At 35.7% G+C, this 27,112-nt stretch overlaps 1 long non-coding RNA gene across 10 annotated transcripts in view; it reads left to right on the forward strand.

Annotated features, from left to right (window-relative positions):
* The window catches only part of LOC105730676 (uncharacterized), a 458,472-nt gene that overhangs the window by 245,807 nt on the left and 185,553 nt on the right, over positions 1-27,112 (forward strand). For 8 of the 10 annotated variants that reach the window (XR_010339742.1, XR_010339738.1, XR_010339744.1 and 5 more), the window contains 4 exons: positions 3,790-3,958; positions 16,925-17,096; positions 23,180-23,643; positions 25,052-25,135. This is a non-coding gene — a long non-coding RNA (uncharacterized LOC105730676). The remainder of the gene's footprint in view (positions 1-3,789; positions 3,959-16,924; positions 17,097-23,179; positions 23,644-25,051; positions 25,136-27,112) is intronic. The other 2 variants (XR_010339741.1, XR_010339743.1) reach the window with 1 other exon arrangement.

Raw genomic sequence — 27,112 nt, forward strand, 5'->3', positions numbered from 1 at the left:
TACCGATGGGTTTTGGCTTTTTATCCAGTTAATAATATATATGAGTTTAATACTACCATTTGATGCTAGCTGGATATATTTTTGGAAAGGCTGATACTGGTTGCTCCTTTATATGTATAGTGCTTCTTTCAGAAGCTTCTGCAAAGCAGGCCTGGTGATGGTGAAATCTCTAAGTACTTGCTTGTTTGCAAAATATTTTATTTTTCCTTCGCTTTTGAAGCTCAGTTTGGCTAGATACGAAATTCTGGGTTGAAAGTTCTTTTCTTAAAGGATGTTGAATATTGGCCTCCACTCTTTTCTGGCTTATAGGGTTTCTGCTGAGAGATCTGCTGTAAGTCTGATAGGCTTCCCTTTGTGGGTAACCTGACCTATCTCTTTGGCTGCTCTTAGTATTTTCTCCTTCATTTCAACCCTAATGAATCTGACGATTATGTGCCTTGGGGTGGTCTTCTTGAGGAATATCTTTGTGGTGTTCTCTGTATTACCTGGCGTTGAGTATTGTCCTGTCTTACTAGGTTAGGAAAGTTTTCCTGAATAATATCCTGAAGAATATTTTCCAGCTTGAATTCATTCTCTTCATGACATTCAGGTACACCTATCAAACATAAATTAGTCTTTTCACATACTCCCATATTTCTTGGAGACTTTGCTCATTCCTTTTTACTCTTTCTTCTCTAATTTTGTCTTCTCATTTCATTTCATTAAGTTGGTCTTCGACCTCTGATATCCTTTCTTCTGCTTGATCAATTCGACTGTTAAAACCTGTGCATACTTCATGCAGTTCTCGTATTGTATTCTTCATTTCCATTAATTCACTTATATTCCTCTCTAAATTGTCTATTCTCGTTAGGATTTCGTCAAACCTTTTTTCAAGGTTCTTAGTTTCTTTACATTGGGCTAGGACATGTTCTTTTAACTCACAGAAGTTTCTTATTATCCACTTTCTGAAGCCTAATTCTGTTATTGGAATGCACTTGTTCTCTATCAGGCCTTGATCCCTTGTTGATGAGGAGTTGTGATCCCCTGTAGAGGGAGAGGCATTCTGATTTTGGGTATTCTCAGCCTTCTTACGCTGGTTTCTTCCTGTCATTATAAATTTATCCACCTGTCATCTTTGTAATTACCAACTTTCAAATTAGGTCTCTGAGTGGACATCCAACTTGTTGATTCCCAGCGCTGGAATCTGAGCAACCCACTGCGCCTGTGTTAAGATTGATGATGCTTTTCTGCCTGGGAATCTCCGGTCTGGCTTCCTTTTTGAATCCCTTTTTCAATCGGCTGAATAGGCTATTTTGCCTTCCCGGAGCTCCAAACGGACCCAGTCCCGTTTACTCTGCATTGGGAACCGCCGTGCTGGCCTCAAGAGTCACGCTGGCGACCCGTGGGGCTCCTCCGCTGGGAATCTCCTGGTCCGTGAGCAACAAAAATTCATCTGAAAGTGTGGCATCCTCTCGTTCTCTGTGCTGTCACTGGGAGCTACAATCCTGAGCTGCTAGTAATCGGCCATCTTGTATATCGATCCCACTCTTTTAAATCTACAAGTGGTAATAAATACTATTGCTGCTTATAGGATTTATAATAATATTAAAGGACTAATTTCATTTGAGGTTACGTTTGGTTGCTTAATAACTTTTGGGAAGGGAAGAATCCACTTGGAACTAAGAAAATACAGGCACACCCTGATGAATCCTGTCTCCATTTTCACTTTTAACCACCTGCCTTATCATTCCATATATTCCCTGTTTGGACATGACCCTCATTGTGTCCCTTCTCTTGATGGCTTTAATTCCCGTAAGTTTCTAACTGCCACATACTCCATCTTTACTGCACCTCATTTATTCAGGATGCCAGATGAAGACTATATTTTATGATAAATGAATCTTGGCCAAGTGTTAATGAGCAAGGACTAGAAAGCTGATTTTTGGTAATATATGCATTTTAGCTGAGACATTTAGAAAAATTTACTCCACACTTGTTTTCTAAAACATAAATGGCTGACATTTTAGGCTTGCATAGAGCTGATTTTAATGACACTTAAATGTAGGGTAGACCATGGTTATCAGCAACCCTGTGTTCCTTTGTGGCAAGAAAAAAGGTTGGACCAAATTGATTAGCCTGGTGGCGCTTTATTAATATTTTGAAGGACTGTCTGTAAAATAAATTGTGGTGCGGTGCCAAGTGCCTCCAGGGACCTCTAACACATTTTTGTGCTTGTTAAATTCAAAGTGATGCTGAAATTATAGGAAAGTAATAACAAATAGACCAAAGTTTAATAGCAAACTTTCATTTTCTGCATCAAGCATTTGCTGAATACAGATCTCGAAATTTAAATCTGGCCTTCTCTGGAGATGAACAGGTCTCATGAACAGACCAAGAAATTCGCCTGTAGGCTTTCAAAGAGTTCACTTGAAGGTCTCCTTTCACTAGGACAGATAACTTAGAAGGAAGAATGGGCTGCAGAAATGTTGTCTTTTCTAATTTCTCACTTTTCTTTCCTCAGTCTAAACTGATAAAGATCGAATTTTCCCTCCTTTTTTGCATCATTTTTCATATCTTAACACAGGGCATCTCTCAGATTTCTGCTCAGATCAAGGGCAGAGCTAGGCAGATCAAGGTAGAATAAGTTTTAGCTAAATGTTTATGCCAGTTTTGAAAATGTACAGCTTGCATGGAACACTTGCAGAGGTCATAGAAAAAATTATATTTTTCTTAGCTAAATTACTTTAATTTAGTCTAACAAACACAAAGTCAAATGCAATGCAACCTATTCTATGGTTCATGGCTTTCTAAAATAAAATTGAAATTTATCCCAGAAGACTAGAAGGCATTCCAATGTTTTGAAAATGAGTGACAAAAATAATTGTTTATTCTTATCAAGCAAAATATTCTTTATGAAAGAACAATGAGAAACGAGGAGATTCCACAGCCAGCTGGGTGGCCTTGTGTAGACAAAACACGTCTGATTAAATTTTGTCTTTGGTGTCAGGTAGACACAGCAAATATTCATATCTCATTTTATAATGGATTCCTTGTCTTTTTAGGATTCGTATGGTCAGCCTTCTTATGAAAATTTAAAAACAAAGTTTGTTTTTTAAATAGTTATGGTCTCTTAAATTTTCATAAGAAAATTTATGATATTTTATGATATATTCAACTGGTAGAATCATAAATAAAAGCTTTAAAGTTTATGTTTTCAAATATCTCCACAGGTTTATGCCATTAGTATGTCAGACTCTCAAGTATATTATTATATGAGACTCATAATTATCAAAGCCTCAACAGTATTCAAATGTGATATTTACAAAATTAGATCCCCATAATTATATTGATATAATCTATACAGATGAGAAATACTCAGTTAACTGTTTAGGAGTGGTTTACTCTAGGTTCCCCAGGTAGTCCAAAATCTAGAAGGTTTTTGATACTGTTGATTTGAATGTTAATATTATTGTCATCCCACTAAAATCAACACTAGTTGTTTCATTGATTCTGGTTCTCACCTGTGTGTGTGCATGTGTGTGTGTGTGTGTGTGTGTGTGTGTGTGTGTATGTGTATGTATTTTAAGCATTGGCCAAAGGTAGCAGGTGGCACAGATGGCTGTCCAGATCTTTTGCTTTGCCAAAGTAGATTAGAGTTTTTAAAAACAACTGATTTCAGATATTCTATAATTTCTACTGTCTGGGGGAGACACTGAAGGCTTTTTATCATCTCTTGAGATGAGTTGATTATAAAAGAGTTTTCCTCATGTTCCTCTTTAACCAAAATCTTCTCATTCTCTTTCCTTGCAGGGCCCTAGGCCTTTGTTTTATGTGATAAATCACTCTCTTTCTTCCCAAAGCAAAATGAAAGGAGCAATTATATCCTTGATGATTCTTAATTGTCGCAATTAACAAAATCAGTTTCTAGAGTCTGAGCTGAAAATGAAGCTTAGAATGCACCTTCAATACATGAAATTTGGTAAGTCCATTTGAATCTTTTTTTTTATCAAGAAAATTTGACTATTTGAATATTGAACTGTACTCACTATACTGGTACTCTCAATTTAGCTTAGAATGAAAATATGTTCTCTCATTATATTCTTAGTTAAATTAAAGGGAAGAGAAACTAAACGAACAAAAAACAATATTATCACTCAAAGAGATTTTATTTTATTTTATTTTTTATAGCCCAGAGGTCTTTATTTTTCTTACAGTGATTCTGCTGTGAATTTGTAGGGAATAGGCTCCAGCAGCTCAGGCTACTTTCCACTTGGTCTCACACACTGTACTTCTCCAGGCAGGCTGGGGCTTCTGTTGAACCCAGGTAACTTTCTCTTTGACTTCCTTTTTTTTTTTGAAACCGGAATCTTGCTCTCTCATCCAGGCTGGAGTGCAGTGGCACAATCTAGGCTCACTGCAACCTCCACCTCCCGGGTTTAAGTAATTCTCCTGGCTCAGCCTCCAGAGTAGCTGCAATTACAGGCGCGCGCCACCATGCTCAGCTAAGTTTTGTATTTTTAATAGAGATGGGGTTTCACCATGTTGGCCAGAATGAGCTCAAGTGATCCGTCCTCTCTGGCCTCTCAAAGTGCTGGGATTACAGGTGTAAGCCACCATGGCTGGCCTGGCTTCCTTCGTGTTCTGATTATTTTCTTTTACGTGTTTCAGGATGCTATCTTGGCTCTTCAAGTGCTTAAAATGCTGAATGTGTATATTAATTCTCCTGGCAAGAACCTTGCCCTTACCTTGTGTGTTGACAGCAATGCCAACAGCATGTAGACTCTTCTGATTCTGCCATGGCAATACTTGCACGGCACTCCCTTTCGAACTGTACCCATTCCCTTGATGTCTATAATATCACCTTTCCTGTTGATTCCCACGTATGTTCCCAAAAGAGCAACTCCATGTTTTCCAAAAGGCCTGAAGAACATAGAGCAGGCACCTCGTCTTTTTCTCTTTGTGTTTGTCATTTTGGGGAATTACTGAACAATGGAGGTTCAGGCCAAAAGGCTTAACCAGATATTATTTTAAGCAGTAAGTTTTTACTTTTTCCAAATATGATCCCCTTACATCCAATAAGCATGTTCTCCCTGTATTAATGTTAGTTTGTCAGTGAGTATCAGTATATCAAATAACTTTACTAAATACTGGTATAAAAAAGCACTGTGCTAGCCCAATAGGCAAATTAAAACCTAGGTTATGTAACCTGGATGTGCTCTTTGCTTACATATGGAAGAACTGGAAAGATTCGTTCATTAGTGGCTGTGATTTATAAAGGAATTTAAGTTGAAAGACGTTTTGGAAAAATTCAAATATTAGTACTAAGGGAAAGTAAAAATAAATGTTTCACATTATTGGATATGAAGAAAGCAAATGAAATGTCTCTTAATCCAAATAAAAAAAAACAGCAAGAAAATACAAATAATGTATACTCTTTATACTCTATTAAAAGGCAAACACTCTCAGAAACATTTACAATCTGACTGTATACTGTTTTACAAGAGACATACCTATTAGCAAATGATACAGAAAAGTTTAAGATAAAAGGGCAAGCAAGCATTTTTTTAACATAAAGGCAAATAGAAAAGGTAAACATACAATCTTTGTTTCAGACAACATTAAATAAGACAAAAGCTGCTTTTTTATATTTTAAATGGAACAATTATCATCACATTTCTAGTAGTCATGATAATTTATGAAAAATAATATGGCATTAAAATACTTGCAACAAAAATTTAGAAATACAAGGAAAACAGAAATTGAGTTGTTTTGGGTAAATTAAGAAAACTTTCCAGGCTTATTTAGAAAGATGCATATGTACTATTTTCTTAGGCATTTTTAATGGAACATGAGCCATCCAGTTCTTGGCTGGGCCTAGAATGAGCAGGCTCAGACGTTTTTCTTAGTTTAGGTTACATCCTGCCCTAATAACTATGTTTATTAACAACTGTTGTAGAGATACCAACATCTGTAGAACGGAATTCATTATTTTGCCCTCTGAAACCAGTTCTGTCTTGGATGCTAAAACCCACTAAATTGTAACATAGTTCACTCAAGCTGCTAAGCTGTAAACCTGTCATCCTTGGCTCTCCTTATCTCTAAAATGTATCTATTGAATCTGTCTCCTCCTTTCCCCCTCACTATCACTGTCTTATTTTAGGCTTTCTTTGATCTAGCCAATGTTGTCCCTAACACTGGACTCCTACAAACCTGATTATACCATTTTCTTTAGAAACCTCTGTTAGTTTCTTTTGCCCAGATTATAAGATCAAAATCATACTCCTTACGTGGTTAAAATACCCTTAACAATCTGCCCTTCTCCCAACATCTTTCCAGATTTATCTTTCTCCATTCTTCCTCTAATCTTCCATTCACTTAAAATATGTTATTGCTATGCTAATTTTTAAATAAATAACCAAAACACCAGACCCATTTATTACTGTTCTTTAACCTACATTCTCTCTTAGAATAACTTTCTTTGACTCCTTTTTTTACTCATTTTTAAAATCTTTAAGTTGCATATAATTTAATCAGCATATATGTATGTGTGTGTGTATATATATATGATATATAGTCATGTATCACTTAATGATGGGGTTATATTCTAAGAAATGAGTCATTAGACAATTTTTTCATTGTGCAAATATTGTAGTTTACTTACAAACCTAGATGGTATAGCCTGCTACGCAACTAGGCTATATGGTATAGTCTATTGCTCTTAGGCTGCAAACTTGTATAGCATGTTACTGTACTAAATTCTATAGGCGACTGTAGCACAACAGTAGCTGTGTATTTATTTACTTTTTTGTTTATAAGGTTTTGTTAAAATTAGTTTTAACATTAATAGTACCCCATACAAAGGTAAAATAGGGTTTTCTCTTCTGAACAAAATGTGTAATATTAAAAGATAAAAGACTTTGTTTACTTTTTCAGTAAACTGCAGGAAGAAAATGGAACAGGAGGGACAGATTTATTTGGCTTCATGCTGTCTTTATTAGGTCTTACTGTTTGGGAAACTGAATCTTCTCTTTATTAAATGGAAAATGTTTCTGTTTTATCACTGTAGTTAAATGAATAACTATTCTATAGTGACTCATGATCCTGTTTTGTGATATCAAGTGTCTTAAAACTTGGATATTTGACTGACTTTCCAATGGCAAAGTTTCAAATTCTAACTTCAATCTTTTTGACCTTAAACAAACTTTCTTGGATATTAGGTTCCCTGAAGTCCAAGTGAGATATATTAGGCTTATTAGACTTATTTGTTATGTTATGTTAGTATACAGTAAGCCTTGTCAGATGTAAGGTGGTATTTAACTTTCTTTGAGTTATATTTATATAGATATGTTGTTCATACGTGTTCTAGTATTGTATGACATTCCTGAAAATCTGATATCTTAATATATGTTCTCAGTAATAATTATGATTATCATGTTAAATTGTTGTATGCCACAGAAATAACCAAATTTCCTTGTCAATGATGTCTTTGACTATGGCTGTCCTAAAAGTTTTGTCATTCATGAATGTTGTTTTTATTACCACTTCAATCTCACTACTTGTTATTGGTTTATTCAGTTTCTGTTTCTTCCTGGTTTAATTTAGGAGGGTTGTATATTTCCAGGAATTTATATATCTCCTCTAAGCTTTCTAGTTTATGTGCATAAAGGTGTTCATAGTAGTCTTGAATAATCTTTTGTGTTTCTGTGGTATCAGTTGTAGTATCTCCTGTATTAGTCTGTTTTCATGTTGCTGATAAAGACATACCTGAGACTAAGTAATTTACAAAAGAAAGAGGTTTATTGGACTTATAGTTCCACATGGCTGGGAGGCCTCACAATTATGGCAGAAGGCAAGGAGGAGCAAGTCACATCTTATGTGGATGGCAGCAAGCAAAAAAGAGAGCTTCTGTAGGGCAGCTTTCTTTTTAAAATAGTCAGATCTCGTGAGACCCATTCACTATCACAAGAATAGCATGGGAAAGACAAGACCCCTTAATTCACTTATTTCCCACCAGGTCCCTCAACATGTGAGGATTATGGGAGCTACAAGATGAAATTTGGGTGGGGACACAGAGCCAAGCCATATCCTTCTGCCCCTGGACACTTCCAAATCTCATATCTTCACATTTCAAAACCAATCATGCTTTCCCAACAGTCCACCAAAGTCTCAACTCATTTCAGCATTAACTCAAAATTCCACAGTTCAAAGTTTTCCAAAGCAGCTGCACCATTTTACATTCTTACTATCAATAGCAATATATGGGGGTTCCCATTTCTCTATAGTCTCATAACTTATTATCTCCCTTTTTAATTATAGTCATTCTAGTATTCCTTTCTTTCTCACATGACTTATAGAATCTTATAAATAATGCTTTGTGGTTTTCTTTTTTCCACTTAACAATATATTCTGGAAAGAACAAGGCATCTTAGAGGAATTTTCCTCATTATTTTTATAGCTGCATAGTATTCCATCATGTAAATGTATGATAATTTATTCGATCCCTCTCCAACACATGGATATTTGGTTTATTATCACTATTTTTCAAATATGAACAATGCAGCAACAAATAACCCTGTGCGTATTAGTTAAGCCTATGCATAATATTCATATTATTGGAAAAGTATCTTCAGGATGTATATGTGGTTGTGCTAAATATTGTAATATTTTTATCCAGAAGGCATAGACCAATTTTCATTCCCATAAGCAGCATATGAGAATATTTGTTTGCTATAGCCTTGTCAACAGAATTTGCTGTCTTGCTTTTAGACGTTTGCCAGTCTGATAGGTGAGAAGTGGTATCTTAGTGTTGTTTAATTTCTCTAATTTTATTGAGATTGAATGCTTTTATATGGTTTTTATGTCATTTTTGAATCTTATAGTGAATTTTCTGTTCTCTTAATTATCTTTTAAAGAGGTTAATAAATAACAAAATAGTCATTTATATTTATTCACATTTATTATTCCTAGCATTCTGTTTTCTATGGATTCTAATTTCCATCTTGTATCATTTTATTTCAGCTTGAAGAACTTCCTTTAAGATTTCTCTTAGTGTAGATGTGTTAGGAACATATTTTCTCAGCTTTTGTTTTTCTAAAATGTGTTTACTTTGCCTTCATTTTTTATTTTTATTTTTATTTTTATGTTTATTTTTTGAAAGAAAGAAAGAGAAAGAGAAAGAGGGAGAGAGAACAGGAGTCTTGCTCTATTGCCCAGGCTGGAATGCAATCTAAAAATAGGTATTAAAAACCTCTTTTATGCCAATAATTGTGCCTAACAGCAGAGACAGGAAGGAATAAGAGAAGAAAATAACAAACAAACAGCCAACCAATATTTCATTTAAGTTTGTGAAATGCTATGCAAATGCTGAAGAGTGATTTACTTCCAATTATGTGGTCACTTTCAAAATAGGTGTAATGTGATAATGAGAAAAATGTATGTTCTGTGGACCTGGGGTGAAGAATGCTATAAATAATCACTGAGTTTACTTGTTCCAGGTCTGAGTTCAAATCATAGATATCCCTGTTAATTTTCTATCTTGTTGATCCATCAAATATTAACAATGTGGTGTCAAAGTCTCCCGCTATTATTGTGCAGGAGTCCAAGTCTCTTTATAAGTAATTAAAAACTTGTCTTATGTATCTGGGTGCTCCTTTATTGGGTGCATATATATTTATAATCATTGACTCCTGATGTTGCATTGATCCTTTTACCATTATGTAATGTCCTTCTTTGTTTTTTTTGGTCTTTGTTACTGTGAAAGTCTATTTTGTCAGAGACAAAAGTTACAACTCCTTTTTTTTTTCTCTCTCTCTCCATTTGATTGGTAAGTCTTTCACCAACCCTTTGTTTTGAGTCTTTGTGTGTCCTTGCTTATGAGATGGATCTGGATACAGCGTACCAATCAGTTTTGACTTTTTACTCATTTTGCCTGTCTGCGTCTTTGATTGGGGCATTTAATCCATTTAAATTTAAGATTAATCTTGATATTTGTGAGATTAATATTGTCGTTTAATGCTAGCTGGCTATTTCGCCCATTAGCTCTTGCAGATTCTTCATTATGGAGATACTCTTTACCTTTTGGTAAGTTTTTGGGATGACTGATACTGGTTGTTCCTGTCTGTGTATAGTACTTCTTTCAGAAGCTCTTGTAAAGCAGGCCTGGTGGTGATGAAATCTCTGAGTGCTTGCTTGTTCGCAAAAAGTTTTATTTTTCCTTCGTTTATGAAGCTTAGTTTGGCAGGATATGAGATTCTGGGTTGAAAATTCTTTTCTTTGAGGATATTGAATATTGACCCCACTCTCTTCTAGTTTGTAAGGTTTCTGCTTAGAGATCTGCTGTGAGTCTGATAGGCTTCCCTTTATGGGTAACCTGACCTTTCTCTCTAGCTGCCCTTAGAATTTTCTCCTTTATTTCAACCCTGGTGAATCTAACGATTATGTGTCTTGGGGTTGCTCTACTTGAGGAACATCTTTGTGGTGTTCTCTGTATTACCTGGAGTTGAGTATTGTCCTGCCTTACTAGGTTAGGAAAGTTTTCCTGAATAATATCCTGAAGAATATTTTCCAGCTTGGATTCATTCTCTTCATGACATTCAGGTACACCTATCAAACATAAGCTAGTCTTTTCACATATTCCCATATTTCGTGGAGAGTTTCCTCATTCCTTTTTACTCTTTCTTCTCTAATCTTGTCTTCTAGTTTCATTTCATTAAGTTGGTCTTTGACCTCTGATATCCTTTCTTCTGCTTGATCAATTCGACTGTTAAAACCTGTGCATACTTCATGCAGTTCTCGTATTGTATTCTTCATTTCCATTAATTCACTTATATTCCTCTCTAAATTGTCTATTCTCGTTAGGATTTTGTCAAACCTTTTTTCAAGGTCCTTAGTTTCTTTACATTGGGCTAGGACATGTTCTTTTAACTCACAGAAGTTTCTTATTATCCACTTTCTGAAGCCTAATTCTGTTATTGGAATGCACTCGTTCTCCATCAGGCCTTGATCCCTTGTTGATGAGGATCTGTGATCCCCTGTAGAGGGAGAGGCATTCTGATTTTGGGTATTCTCAGCCTTTTTACGCTGGTTTCTTCCCGTCATTGTGAATTTATCCACCTTTCGTCTTTGTAATTACTGACTTTCAAATTAGGTCTCTGAGTGGACATCCAACTTGTTGATTCCCAGGGCCAGAATCTGAGCAACCCACTGCGCCAGCTAAAACAGTGGCATTAAGATTGATGGTGCTTTTCTGCCCGGGAATCTCCAGTCTGGCTTCCTTCTTGAATCCCTTTTTCAATCAGCTGAATAGGCTACTGCTGCATCGAGGTGCCAGCAAAACCACCGCCCCGGCCACAAGAATTGCCCTGGGGACCCATGGGGCTCCTCTGCTGGGAATCTCCTGGTCCATGAACAACTAATATTTGTCTGAAAGTGTGGCTTCCTCTCGTTCTCTGCACTTTCACTGGGAGCAACAATCCTGAGCTGCTAATTATCGGCCATCTTGGATCTCTCTCCTGCCTTCATTTTTTGACAGGTATTTTACTAGATAGAGAATCCAGCCTGCTGGTTATTTTCTTCCAGTACTCCATGTTGTTCCACTGTCTTTTGGCTTATGCCTTTTCTGATTAGAGGTTTTCAGTCATTCTTATTTGTTTTCCTGCCAATGCCACCCTTTGGTGTGTACCTCTGAGCCCTCAGTAAGGACCTCTGGCTACAAGTTTTCAGGTGAATACAGTCCTGTATTGTCTCTGTACCTCCTTCAAGTCTGTAATGTTACAGTTACCCACACTTTGCAATTAAATGCTAATAAACAATTTGGTTGGTACCTCATCATCCTGCTGTTTTTCTAGAGATAAGAGCAGCTTCAGATCTTTTCTCTCATATGAAAAGTTCATTACTTCCTAGAATTTTGTTCATTCAGGTTTCTTTGTGCACTCAACTTTGCAATAAGTTAAAAGTAAAAGAGTGACCAGGTGTGGTAGCTCATGCCTGTAATCCCAGCATTTTGGGAGGCCTGGGGGTGGGGGATATGGATCATGAGGTCAGGAGTTTGAGACCAGCCTGGCCAATATGGTGAAACCTTGTTTCTACTAAAAATACAAAAATTAGCTGGGCATGGTGGCACATGCCTGTAGTCTCAGCTACTCGGGAGGCTAAGGCAGAAGAATTACTTGAACCCAGGAGGTGAAGGTTGCAGTGAACCAAGATCATGCCAGTGCACTCCAGCCTGGGTGACAGAGCAAGACTGTAACCAAAAAAAAAAAAAAAAAGAAAGTAAAAGACTGTTTTTGTAGCTGCTCCAGATTGGTTCAGTTTTTAGGATGATAATAGTAGTCTCCTATGATACGGATCTAATGGAATATAAGTCCATGGCTTCAATCAGAATGTTTGTAGTAACTGCATTTAGATCACTTGTACACACAGCCAATGTGTCCTTATTCCACAGCATTCATTCATTGAACTCCTCTCTTAAGACATGATCACCCTTTGTTTTACTGTAGGAAGTGTGAGTTTTTGCAAGGAGAGGTAAAGTTTAATTGTCAAACCTAGAATTAAGTGAATCTGTAGTCTCCTATGATAAAAAAAGAGTGATTGACTTGAGTTTTAAAAGCTTAGCATTGTTAAGAAGATTCCAACAATATCATCTTTAAAACAACTAGATTAAATAGTAATAAAACATTTAATTTTTGTTATAAAATAAGCAGATTTTAATGCTTTGTCATCTCCAATAAATTGCAGTTTTGTTTTTCTTTTGAATTTCTATTGAGCTGACACTTCATGCACAGACATCTAGCAGTGCTCAAATACAAGGCTCTATGAAAAACAAAATTTGGAGAAATGAATGCAGATTACTAGCTTGTATTACTTTCTCTTCTCTTATGGTGTATGTCAAAGAAGAGATTTAATAAGTTTCACCAGTAAGATCATATCACTGCCACTAAATATTTTAATGGCAGAGTTTAGGCCATAGTTTTCATTTGTATTTGAAGGTATATGGATTTAGATTATTTTATTGTATTGGATTTAAGATGCAATCATTTGCATAAATGACCAAAATATTTCATTTCAAAGAGAAACGTTTCTAACATTTCTTTTGTTTTCTAAAAGAGTAGGAATTCAAGAGGGATTATATTACTTTTCATTTGAATAAATGTCAGCTATTGGGAAGAGAAATAAATTGCCTTTACATTTAATTGTATCACAGCTGATTTTGGAATAATGAGATATTATAATTTTTCAGAAAATATTAGTGTGCTATAAAATCAATGTTCTTTCTATTATTTTTTCCAAGGTGAATAATCTAAATTTATTAGTTTTTATTTAGCGATAGATGATTTAATAATATAAGGCTATTCATAGCTGGTTTAGAAAAGTCTCTGAATGTTTCATTCTCTTGGTGTTTAAAAACACTTTCAAGTATTTTTACAAGTATTTGTATAAGCTGAGTGCCCTTTGTCCAAGGCATACTTTCTCCATGTTTATTTTTCTGTCCATTGCTTCAAATGAAATGGGATGAAGTATATGTGGAGAGAGTTGCTTTTTCTTCTCCACATTCTTATCTTGCCCATAGAAAAACTGAGAGTAGCCATCAGCCAAAAACATGTTGGCCTTTAGGGAAAGTCCTATGTGTGTATAGTAGGGTTAGGAGGAGATATTCAGAGTGACAGATTGTCTTTTCTCTCTCCTTTTTCACTAAATACCCTCCTCACATGGAGGGTTGTACCTGAGTTTTTTATTATCACTTCTGCCATAATATGGCAGGCCAAGAGGAGCAGGGCAGCATAGGGAGAAGAGGGATCGTGAAAAGCCGGCAAAAAATACTTCATGCTTTGAGTTTGTTGAAGCTTTATACTACCCAGGCCAGGTGGGAGGAGAGATGTAGTCTGTGTGATTTCATCTTATATCACCTGTTAGGTACTCTAGAAGTGAACTAAACTTTCCCCACTGATGACGTGGTGGAGTGGAAGATAAAAAGACTCATGGTTTGTTGAGGACTTTATAACTTATCTTTTTATCTTAATCTCTACAATTTGCAGTTTATAAAATTCTAGGGTAAGCATAACCCAGACTGTTATTTAACTTTACCTGTGAGGTGATTGAATGGAGAGGATGATTAATCAAGTTTATACAGTCTGCAAATGGCAGAGCGAGGATGCAGACTTCAATTTCTTCTATGACTCAATAGTGCTACCCTGTCCCCACTTTGCTACCTGAAATTCTCCTATCTGGGCAATTGCAGGTTTTAACCTCTAGGAGCACTAAGTACTTGAGTGTGTACTAAATACATCTGTGCATATTGTTCTAATGTGTATATATATATTTACTAAATCCATTAGCAAAATTGCTTTACGTAAATGAGAAAAGTTGTATCAGATAGATTGAAAGAAATCCAAAAGAGAATCACAGGAAATATGAATTCTCATGTACCCTGAATTTTCCTACTAGTACTTTGTTCTCTGATCTCTTTTTAAATCTGTATCCTGTTTTGCAGTTTAATAACGAATTCCCTTGTCTCCTATCGTGAAGTAAAATAATGTTTAATAACTACAGGCATTTTAGCTTGTTTGTCCAGTCATTTTTATATATTTAGTTAGTTAGGGTCTCGCTCTGTACCCAGGCTGCTGCAGCCTCAATCTCTTGGGTGCAAGTGATCCTCCTCCCTCAGCCTCCAGAGCAGCTGGTACTATAAGTATGTACCACCACACCTGACTAATTTTTTTCTTTTGATTTTTTTTTAAAGGAATAGTCTCACTATGTTGCCCAGGCTGGTCTTGAACACCTGATCTCAAGCAATCCTCCCACCTTGGCCTCCCAAATCCCTGCTGGGATTATAGGTGGGAGCCACTGTACTCTGCCTGTCTATTTATTTGTTCAGCACTTATTGAATCCTGTCTGGATACTAATCATTGTATTTGGTCTAGGGATTAAAAAATAAAAAGCAATTCCTGTTTTCAGGGAGGATGTCACATTGTGAACAAGACAGAGAATTTAGCAGAGACCATGGTCTCTATATTGGTTACAAAGTAAGGATTATATACACTTGTTTGTCTTTCACTATGCCACTCCCCTTTCCTATTGCTGCACAACTCAAGAAAATGGAATTCTGCTTTACCATATGCCTTCTGATTCTGAATGGCTCTGCAAAAGCCCGGGGTTCTATCTGTCTGTTATATAAACTCAGGAAGGATGTCCTTTCACTCACAGAGTTTCTCAAAACTGTTTCTCTTCTCTAGAAAATATTCCACATCTATCTCTCTGCAAACATTGCCCAGTATAATTTTGTAGCACAATACATTTTACTATTGTGATGAGATTTGGTTTTCTGTTAGAGTGGAGACTCTAAAAGTGTGGTTTGTGGAAGCTTGAGGGAGTCCCTAGGAGTCTGTGAAGCCAAAACTATTTATAATAGTAAGAATGTATTCGTCCTTTGTACGGTTTTGACATTTGCCCTGGTGGTGCAAAGCCATAGTCGGTTAAACTGTGGTGCTTTAGCTGTAGGCAGTGGGCCCAATTGTTGGTAGAAGTTACTGTGATATAGGCAGTGGGCCCAAATTGTTGGCAGAAGTCACTGTGGTCTTCTTCACTACAGAACAAAAAAATAAAGTCAGTTTGCTCTGAGGATGCCCTTGAAAAGGGAGTACAAATAATCACTTCTATTACATTCTGTCCTTAAGTACACATCTTTCCAAATATATTCTGCATAAACCACTCTGCTGCACAATGCAGTATGACAGCTGCCTCAAAGAAAGCATTTGTACAGTTGTTTGAGTTGTGAGCTAAACTAGCTGGGATTTACACAGAATACTATTTTTACTTGAAAGAATGACCGACAAACTATGGTTTTTCAGTCTTGTTATTTGGTAGCTATTTCCTCAAAAATGAATAAAGTGAGCTTGTTGGGAAAACACTGACAGTATATGTTGTCCATAATAAAACCCAACCTCTCAAGTGAAAAACTAGAATTTTGTAAGACTTGTATTTGCTACCATAAACTTGGAAGACTATCAAAATTTAAAGATGTTTCTGATGAGATTAGTGATGATATTAAGAATTGTGGGCTTTTACCTATATCTTATAATTAAAAACTTAACATTTAGAAAATTTGCATAAGAAATACTTTTCAAATGACTCATACATGATAGCACAAAATCACATGTGGGTAAATGTTTAAAGTGCAAAGTAGTCCAATAGATTTTTACGTAACAGAGTGAAAAAGAAATTTTATTATGGTTTCAGATTCCATCTTAAAGAAAGCATCACTTGGTGAGTTTTGGTGTAGTATCAAAGAAATATATCCATAGTTATCAGAAAGATTCTAAAAGATATCCTTATTCCCTTTTCATCTATATACCTCTGTGAGGCTGGATCTTATTTTTTATTTACTTCAACCAAAAAACCCCAACACCACTCTATATTGTATATTATAATAAACTGAATGTAGAAAAAGCTACAAGAGACCAAGTGTTTTCTTTTAAGACAGACATTAAAGAGATTTGCAAAAATATAAAATAATGCTACTCTTCTAATTAAATGTTTTTATTTTAGAATATATAATTATTTTTTATAAAATTGCTATTTATGTTAACATTTAACTGGATAATTATTACTTTAAAATGAATTAATAAATATATACCTTAACATTTCTCAGTTTAAAATTTTGAGTATTGATGTTATTGATATTTATAACTCTATAAACAAAAGCTTTTTGCTGTTCTTAATAATTTACAAAATCTTTTTATCGTGAGCTTCTTTAGACATGCAGAAAAGTTGTAAAAATAGTACAGAGAGTTTTCAAATATCCTTCTTCCAGCATTTCACAATGTGAACATCTTACATAACCATGATATACTTATCAGATCAGGAAATTAGCATTAGTACAATGCCATTAACAAAATAAAAACCCCATTTAAGCTTTTCCATTAATGTCTTATTTTGTTTTTGGTTCCAGGAACGGGTTCAGAATCCCACATCACATTCTGTTACTACTTTTGACTGGTCTCCTACTGTCTAGGACAGTTTCTCAGTCTTTCTTCATTTTCAAGAGTGTGAAAGGATAGCAAGACCAAAAGTCTGGGAACTACTGGTTTAGAGTACAATACTGACTTCTCAAAATGACTTTTGTAAGTAAAAGTGCTTTTAGTCTGTAGATACACATGTTATTGTACACATCATTTAAAGTATTTTTATTTAAGCAAATTTAAAAATTCTTCCTGTTCTGACAACTTGGCTAACTATTACCAGATGTAGTTCAAAACAAGCTAAAAGTTAAACCAGATAATTCTTGTCTAGTTTAAAAATAGATATGTCTAACAGTATTTAAAATAATTCCCACCAAAATACTCACAGTAACTTATTCTGGTGATCTAAAGTATAATCTGGCCAGCTCTAAAAATATTGCTGACATATCTCTACATGGAATTAACTTACCAGTGAGAGGATGATAGTTTGTGATTGATTACTAAGACTGAAATTTGGCTTTGTCTAAATAAATCTTATTATTTTTTATGCTTCAAATATACCGAATCAAGTCAGAGAAAAACTGAACATTGAGTGGAAACAATTACCCATTTGTTTTCCTGGAGACTCTCTTAATGGCTTACACAGGAGTACATTCTATTTCCAGGTCTGTTTGACACAGCAGCAGAGATGACCTTAGTTTATACAAAGTCATTCCCTGTGAAAACATGACAGTTCAGAATTAAGAGAAGGCATATTATATTTTAAAAATTATTCAATAAATTATCTACTTTCAATTATAATGGCACTTTGGTAATGCTAACATTGGACAACTGGCCTAAGGAACCATCAGATTTTCTAGTCAAGTTCTTCTTACCTTTAATTCTATAAAACACTATGTCAGTCCAGGGAATTGAACTTTGGCAACACATCTAAGTTCATAGAATGACAAGGCTTTAGTGTATAATTCTGTATTATTCCTTTCTTACTGATGCACATACTTTGATTATCTTAATGGGTTTCAGCAAAAATTTATTTAATCATTAGAGAAACATGAATAGAAATTAGTACATTTAGTAAAGAAAATATTCTTCTGCAATTATTTTATTGAAGGTTCGATAGTTGATGTTTACTATAAGTTTTGTCTCAGAAAAGATTTATGGACTTTTCTCAAAATTTATGAGATATTGAAGTTAAATAAGTACTATATTGAATATTTTATAACTTCAAAAAATTATTTATGTAAAAATGAATTTTGGATTGTAATAAGAACAGAGAAGAAAGCTACTTCAGAGTTGATATTACCTTGATAGCAGCTGGATTCCATAGCAAAAACCTGCAATCAGCAAAGGGTACCAATCATATATACCTAAATTGGGTAGAAGAAATTCAACTTCTAGGATTTTCCTTTTTCTTTTGTTTGCCTCGTGTTTTAGTCTATTTTTATGCTGCTGATAAAGACATGTACAAGACTGGGAAGAAAAACAGGCTTAATTGGACTTACAGTTCCACATGGCTGGGGAGGCTTGAGAGTCATGGCAGAAGGCTAAAGGAACTTTTTACATGGCAGTGGCAAAAGAAAATAAGAAGGATGCAAAAGTGAAAACCCCTGATAAACCCATCAGATCTTGTGAAACTTATTCACTACCATGAGAATAGCATAAGTAAACTGCCCTTATGATTCAAATAATCTCCCACTGGATCCCTCCCACAACACATGGGAATTATGGGAGCTATGAGATGAGATTTGGGTGGGGACACAGAGCCAAACCATATCACTCTGCCCCCGGCCCCTCCAATTCCATGTCCTCACGTTTCAAAACCAGTCATGCCTTCTCAACAGTCCCCCAAAGTCCTAACTCATTTCAGCACTAACCCAAAAGTACACAGTCCAAAGTCTCATCTGAGACAAGGCAAGTCACTTCTACACATGAACCTGAAAAATCAACAGTAAGCTTGTTACTTCCTAGATACAGTGGGGGTACAGGTATTGGGTAAACACAGCCATTCCAAAGGAGAGAAATTGGCCAAAACAAAGGGGTTACAGGGCCCAGGCAAGTTCAAAATCCAGCAGGACGGTCAAATTTTAAAGCTCCAAAATGATCTCCTTTGACTCAAGGTCTCACATACAGGTTACACTGATACAAGAGGTGGGTTCCTATGGTCTTGGGCAGCTCTGCCCCATGGCTTCACAGGGTATAGCCTCCTCCCAGCTGCTTTTACAGGCTGGTATTGTCTATGGCTTTTCCAGGTGCACCATGCAAGCTATTGATGGATCAATCTATTCATTCTCAGGTCTGGAGGATGGTGGCTCTCTTCTCACAACTCTACTAGGCAGTGCCCCAGTCGGGACTCCGTGTGGGGGTTCTGACCCCCAAATTTCTCTTCTGCACTGCCCTAGTAGAGGTTTTCCATGAGGGCCTTGCTCCTGCAACAAACCTTTGCCTGGCATCCATGCATTTCTGTACATCCTCTGAAATCTAGGCAGAGGTTCCCAAACCTCAATTCTTGACTTCTGTGCACCTGCAGGCTCAACATCACATGGAAGCTGCCAAAGCTTGAGACTTCCACCCTTTGAAGCAACAGCCTGAGCAGTATCTTGCCCCTTTTAGTCATGACTGGAGTGGCTGGGACACAGGGCACCAAGTCCCTAGACTTTACACAGCATAGGGACCCTGGGTCCAGCCCACGAAACCAAAAACTATTTTCTCCTAGGCCTTCAGACCTGTGATGGGAGAGGTACTGTGAAGACCTCTGACATGCCCTGGAGACATTTTCCCCATTGTCTTGGGGATTAACATTTGGCTCGTTGTTACTTATGATGCAAATTTCTATAGGTGGCTTGAATTTCTCCTCAGAAAATGGGATTTTCTTTTCTGTCACATTGTCAGGCTGCACATTTTCCAAACTTTTGTGCTCTGCTTCCTTTATGAAACTGAATGCCTTTAACAACACCCAAGTCACCTCTTGAATGCTTTGCTACTTAGAAATTTCTTCCACCAGATATCCTAAATCATCTTTCTCAAGTTCAAAATTCTACAAATCTCTAGAGCAGGGGCAAAATGCCACCAGTTACTTTGCTAATGCATAACAAGCATCACCTTTGCTCCAGTTCCCAACAAGTTCCTCATCTCCATCTGAGACCACCTTAGCCTGGACCTTATTGTCCATATCGCTATCAGCGTTTTGGGCAAAGCCATTCAAGAAGTCTTTAGGACATTCCAAACTTTCCCACATTTTCCTGTCTTCTTCTGAGCCCTCCAAACTGTTCCAACCTCTCTGCCTGTTACCCAGTTCCAAAGTCACTTCCACATTTTCAGGTAATTTTTCTGTAGTACCCGACTCTGCTGGTACCAGTTTACTGTATTAGTCTGTTTTCATGCTGCTGATAAAGACATACCGAAGACTGGGAAGAAAAAGAGGTTTAATTGAACTTACAGTTCCATGTGGCTGGGGAGGCCTCAGAATCATAGTGGGAGGCAAAAGGCACTTCTTACATGGCAGTGGCAAGAGAAAATGAGAAGAATGCAAACGTGGAAACCCCTGATAAACCCATCAGATCTCCTGAGACTTATTCACTACCATGAGAAAAGTATGAGGAAAACTGCACCCATGTTTCAAATTATCTCCCACACCACGTGGGGACACAGAGCCAAGCCATATCAGTTGATGATTGATAAAGAAGGAAATAGCAAGGAAAGTTAAGAGAGAATTATTCTTAATATTTATATATAAAATCTTAGAAAAACCTTTACTAAACTCATATGCATCTGGTTTGAAACAAAGAAGAATGTGCCTCAGGTAACATCAGCTGATCACCTATTCCTTTGATCTAATATTGCCAAACACTCTTCTAGTTTCTGAGTGATATATGTTTTGTACATTCATACAAGAAAACATTTCTTCAGTGACTGTTATGTGTCAGACAACAGGCAGGGCAATATGGTTATAAAGATGAAAGAAACTCAGCCTCTGTCCATGGGGGGCTTACAGATTAGTTACAGACACAAGCATACAAACATAACATGGAACTAGCAGTAAAAGACTGAGTTTATACTTAAAGAACTAAGTGCTATAGTCCATTGTAAACTGAGTGATCATGGAAATCACCAAAGAAATGCAGCTTCACATGGACTTTGCAGCAAGGGGTGGTCTTGCATAGGTGGAGGTGGGAAAGCAGAGGTCATTCTAGGTGGGAAGATTAAAAACATGGAAGAAAATGTACAAGAAATGACACAAAGCTAGCTTAACGAGGAGAGGGTGCTGTACTATATTTTCTCTTTCATTTGCTTCCAATTCAAAGACAGCATTCTTGGTATTGCTAAGATAATTTTGATGGCACTCTACAAAATTAATGTTTCATGCAACTTACAACTCCTACTTATGTTTTTCTCCCTGTTACTTCCCTTCTCTTTGACTCTCACTTTCATTCTTTTTTTTCTCTCTCACTTTTTAGCTTTCATCTGTAGTTCCAATAGACATTGTTCAGTTGTATTAATGGCTTTGCTTTTGTAGAAGTTCTTAAGCTTGTTATATCTTCAGGACAGGTGAGAATTGGGAGGGAAGGTGCTAGTAGGTGATTGCGATTAAAAAGTGTCTTCCAAATAAAATTGTTAACCTTTAGCACAAGATATATTCCTCAGAAGAAAAATTTAATCTATTCTTAAGGCTTATATTGTAAAAAATATACTCTTGGTTTTTGTAGTATATGAAAAATTGATATCTCTTTTTAAAGAAACGCTTAAACAAGCCAAATATCATGGTGAATAATCAAAGAAAAAAAAAGATGTTGATTGTGACATCAATTTTAGAAAATAAAACTATATTATGCAATGTTATTATAATTCCATCTGTATGTTAACTCTTAACATGACTAAGAATGAATCAAATATTAATTTTGATAGGTGTAAATTTTTAGGCAAATTAATATATTAAGATATGATCATTTTCATTTCATGTTTGACTGTGTAGTGTAATTATAAAGTCATTTGTCCTGAAGATCAATCTCTAATCCTTGGTAAGTCATCATTCTTGCTTCTTTCTTATCATTCTGTCCCTTTTATCTAGACTGTTCACTAGTCTAACTTTACTAAGCATTAATTTGTCAAAGTCTTTGTGTATGTTTCATGCAATCTTCCAATTTTAATTTCTCTATGCAAGTGATTTTTATGGCATTATTGGATGTCCCAGATCAATAAGAGATGGATGCCCAAAGGTATCACTAAACACTAGAGTTATTTGGGAAATAGTGTGAATTTATTAGTGAATGTTTTCAGATTAGGATTTCTTTTGCTTATGTATGCAACATCACAACAGAAGGCACACATAGAATGAATAGTTGAATAATAAGGTGACATTTCTGCCTATGTATAGAGTCTCCCAAGTGTACTTAGTTCCATTTTGGGGATTATTTTAGGCATCTCCAGAGCTCTGTTTGCTTGGGCAGACAGACACACCATTCATGCAGGGATACATTTGAACTGATGGATCCTCTTCTAACCTGTTGGAATATCCTGCTTCTCTGCTTAGTTTGGCTGAGGGATGATACTTAAAAAAAAAATCAACATGTATCTTTTTATTTATTTATTTGACAAATAAAAATTGTGCAGATTTATTGTATACAACATGATGTTTTGAAATAATGCATACATTTTGGAATGACTAAATCAGTTAATAACATGCGTTACATATGTCAACATATGTATTAACATTATGCATTACAAAATAACATACACATTACATATGCAACATTACATATGTACATACCCATAATTGTATATTTGTTTTTTAATATCAGAAACTTTTTTCATGAAGAGTGAACTCATTTTATATCGTTTTAGATTAAAATTTTTAAAAAGTAATCTTTCTCTTTTTCTTTGTTGTTTTTGTTAAGTTCCAATTCGTAGTTTAATGGAAATACTGGCAAAAGCTGTTTATCATATTATACTGTTATATTTTGTAGTCATCTGCTTGGCTTTACTGTTTAAAAATGTCACTTGTATCAACCTTCCCCAATACATAATTTAAAAAAAGTTTTATTTTAAGGTAATGATACTATTTTGTTATGAAAATAAGACAAATTGATTAAGAGAAAATGTAAAACATACAGGAAAGTGGAGAAAAAGTCACCAGAACAACTACTGACATTTTTAATATTTTCTTTCAGTTTATCCCTATGCTAAATAGATTTTATATATTTCAAATCAAATTGCAGATGATATTACACTTTCCTTTTTTCACCTTTTAGTAAGAAGAAAGCCTTAAAAACCCTTGATTGAATAGTTGGTATTTACAGACAAGCAAATGTATGGAAGAGTAACAAGACATCCAGCCCGAATCTGTTGAATGAACAAAAGGGGAAATGCCCTTAGGAGTCAGATGGAAGAAGGTTTTCTGGGAAGAGCAGAACAGAGGAGTTGGGCCGCAGACCTCCTGGATCACAAGCAGGAGGAGAAGAGCGGGGAGACTTCAAAGTGATTGAGACAAAAATGGAAGTAAAACAGCTTAAGGCTTTTTGAGATCAGGTTCCTGGCAGCGTCATTAGCAGATGGTTTCTTCTGAAGTTCAGGGGAAGAGAAGATGGTTGAAGGACTCTCCAGGGACTGAGTGGTGTTACGGAGCCAGTGCCATAGATGCTATGTATACAGGCGAATTCCCCAGTGAGTGTTTTCCAGTATCAAGTTTAACTGGTGTTGAAGATATATACCAAAGGTAGGTAAATTATTTTCGCCTGTGCTTATAGGTTTATTTGACTCGATGAAGCTACCTGTCTCTGTCCTAGTGTGCTGTAGCAGATGCAGGGTCTTTCCATACAATACATTAAAAGCTGCATCTCATTTTAAGTATATTAAAAGAAACCCTGATCATACAAGTCAAGATTTTTAAGATCACCCTTCTGTCAAATTTTTTTGCTTTATTTTTTTCTGGAGTTCAAAATGAATGTTTAACCGTCTAAGTTGATTGCAGAGAAAGTTGCTACTCATTCGAAATGTAGGTTTTTAGAAAAAGTGTTCTTGCCAATTGCTTCAGTTGACTTTTTCAAACTTACATGGGAATCAGGATTCAGAACTGGTACACTAGTGGGAAGAGCCTGGAAAATAGACTATTGATCAAGAATCTGGCCCAGATACTTTAAGACCTTTTCAGTGTATTTGAAAGATTATAAGTTTGAACTAACAGAAACTTTAGTACTGTTTTCTTTTCACAAGTCAATGTGTAGTATACCTTGTTATTCTTTGTTTTCCTATAATATCTTAATAATATTCCTGGCTGCAAGGAAAAATTAACATTAAACATATGTTTTGACTTATTTTTTAGAAGACTCAAACAATATTTAACAAAACGATTTTTCTCAAATACTATTTGGAGATAACTATATTAGACACCATCTTAAATTTATTTCTCAATATGCTTCTTTTTGAGACTTCCAGATTTTGGTGTTCTTTTCAGCATCGTTCATTTTCTTTCATAATAAAGATACCCAATGAAAATATCATAATAAAGATCTGATAACAAATCTCCACTTTTGAAGTGTTACATTTCATATCTATGTGCCCACAGAGAATTCAGTATGAAGATTGCATATACCAATGAATATTCCCTAAGCTTAAAACGTCTAAGTCTAGGATACTTGCAGTTATTTAGCAAATAATTTAATCCATGGCAAACATGAGTCTTAATACAAAAATTATTGAGTAGGCAAAAAATAATTTAACGTATTTTGGACTGATTACCAGTGCATTAAAAAAGTAGAGGTTTAAGGATGGGAATAATAAGTTTTTTTGTTTTTACTTAAATTTATGTAAAAGGAGTGAAAATACAGTAGGCTATAGTACTTACTAGTGTGGTTATATTTTCAGCACTTAATAATTACTAGTTGAATTATGTAATATGGGACTATATCTGATATGGTTTGGCTCTGTGTACCCACCCAAATCTCATGTTGAATTATAATTTCCAATATTTGGGGAGGTACCTAGTAGGAGGTGACTGGATCATTGGGGCCGACTTCCCCCTCGCTGTCCTCATGATAGTGAGTGAGTTCTCACAAGATCGGATGGTTTAAAAGTGTGTGACATTTCCCCCTTTACTCTTTCTCTCTCCTCCTGGCCATGAGAAGAAGTGCTTGCTTCTCTTTCACCTTCTGCCATGATTGTATTTCCTGAGGCCTCCCAGCCGATGCTTCCTGTTAGCCCCCAAAACTGTGAGTCAATTAAACCTCTTTTTTTTTCATAAATTATCCAGTGTCAGATAGCTCTTTATAGCAATGTGAGAATAGACTAATAAAATATCTCTAGTATTATGTTTTTGGAGATGACTTTAAAACAAACAAATATTGGAAACCTCATTTGGTCACATGGAGAACATTAAATGGAAGTTCTACTTTTTCTCTAGGGCCTTTCTCATGCTTAAGCAGGGATTATTCACCCAGATCTCCTGAAATAAGGTATCCAATTAGGTACCTGCTATCTCATCATGTAACTGACAGAAGAAAGATGAGCATAGAGGTTAAACATTACCTAATAATTGTTGGAAAAGCTTCTAAGCATTCATTCTCAAAGCAGCTCATGTAAACCATGATAATCGCTAATAGCACTATGCCATTTTAAATACTTCAATATTTTGTAGTTATTAGATTCTAAGTAAGTATAAAATGTAGTGAATAAAAATTTTATTTGCCTAAACAGTGTTAGACAATATAAATGAATGAGTTATTTTTTATTCTGTTTAACTTTAAAAATTGTATTTGCCTAAACAGTGTCAGACAATATAAATGAATGTTATTTTTTATTCTGTTTAACATTTTCAAGCCAATAAACACTTTACTAATAGTAGTATAGAGTAGCTATTCACCGTTACTCTGTGTCTTATGTTTATGAAGTTAGGAATGAGTAGAGATGGTTAGCTGCCTGAGTATCTGTTGAAAATTCTGCTTAAACTATGTATTATTCTATACATTTCAATAATTTCTTGGAGATTCACTTTCTAGTTTAGTTATAAGTAATTTATAATTCTAATATGAGTCAAAACATTTGTGGGAATTGCTCACTGACAGTTACAGCTTGGTCATGAGAACTGCTTTTAAGGTTTTAATTAGAAAGGTCAGCCTGCATTATTTAAACCCTTCCTATGTATTCTTTGTATGCAATTACATTTTCCAGTGACTCAAGGGAATTGAAAGAAAAGTCTCACAAAAGCAAATGGTAATTTTGTAAAATATTTATAACTGAATACAAATCTGTAAAACTCTCCTTACTTTAAGTCTCATTTGTCGTAAGATTCTAGCTCAGCATTTGTTGGCTAGCTAACTCAGGAGGTGTTGGTGTTGGGCAGGGTAACCTGCTGAGTCTGATGGTTGTGATTTCTATTGCTATGGTTTCTTTTTAATTTAACTTGGTCTTGAATTCTGTCATGAGACTGGCCATAAGCCAGGATACCTGCCCTCCAGAGAACCCTGACCAGTGGAAAGTTGAATATGGGTGTGTGTGTCAGGTGAGACACAATGAGGAAGTAAAACCAAAATGTATGAGACAGAAGAAATTTATTACTCACAGGACCAGAGAGGTAAAGGGTGCTGATGGGAGGACCGCAAGAAGCTCAGAGACAGCAGGGAGCTCAACATGTGGGTGTTGGGGAAGAGAGACAGAGAAAGAGAGAAACCTGTGGGACTAGGAGTTTATTAAGGTCTGTGGGCATTATTCCTTAGGCTTTCCTGTGGTGGTTGTGGATTGGCTAAAGAAAATACAGCAAAGGGAGAACTTATTTACATAACTCTGGTGTTAACCATGTGTTTTATTGTGGTTAGCAGATGTGGGGTGTGTTGGATTTTGGACCAGTGAGAGGAGGCACAAGCAGGCTATATTTTAAACAACCACTATGGGGAGGGGAAGTTTTAATTGAACCAAAGCAATGGGGTTGGACTAGGTTTCAGAAAACTTATGTCAGGTCTAAAACTGAATGCTAAGGCAGCAACTATATTAACAAATTTATGACAGTGATGCTGGCATCATTTACTGCTTTTAGTTCAACCCTGCAACAGGCTGTCAAACATAACCATTTTGCTTTCTTGTACTTGCAAATTAGAAACATCACTAAAAAGATTACGTAAAAAATAAGATTTCTAAGAAATATTTTCTAAACAGAATGGCCAATGCCACTGATAGACATAAAATAATGACCA

Source organism: Aotus nancymaae, unplaced genomic scaffold, assembly GCF_030222135.1.
Source record: "Aotus nancymaae isolate 86718 unplaced genomic scaffold, 86718_ANA_hifiasm-v0.15.2.pri h1tg000088l, whole genome shotgun sequence".
Classification (NCBI taxonomy): Eukaryota; Metazoa; Chordata; class Mammalia; order Primates; family Aotidae; genus Aotus; species Aotus nancymaae.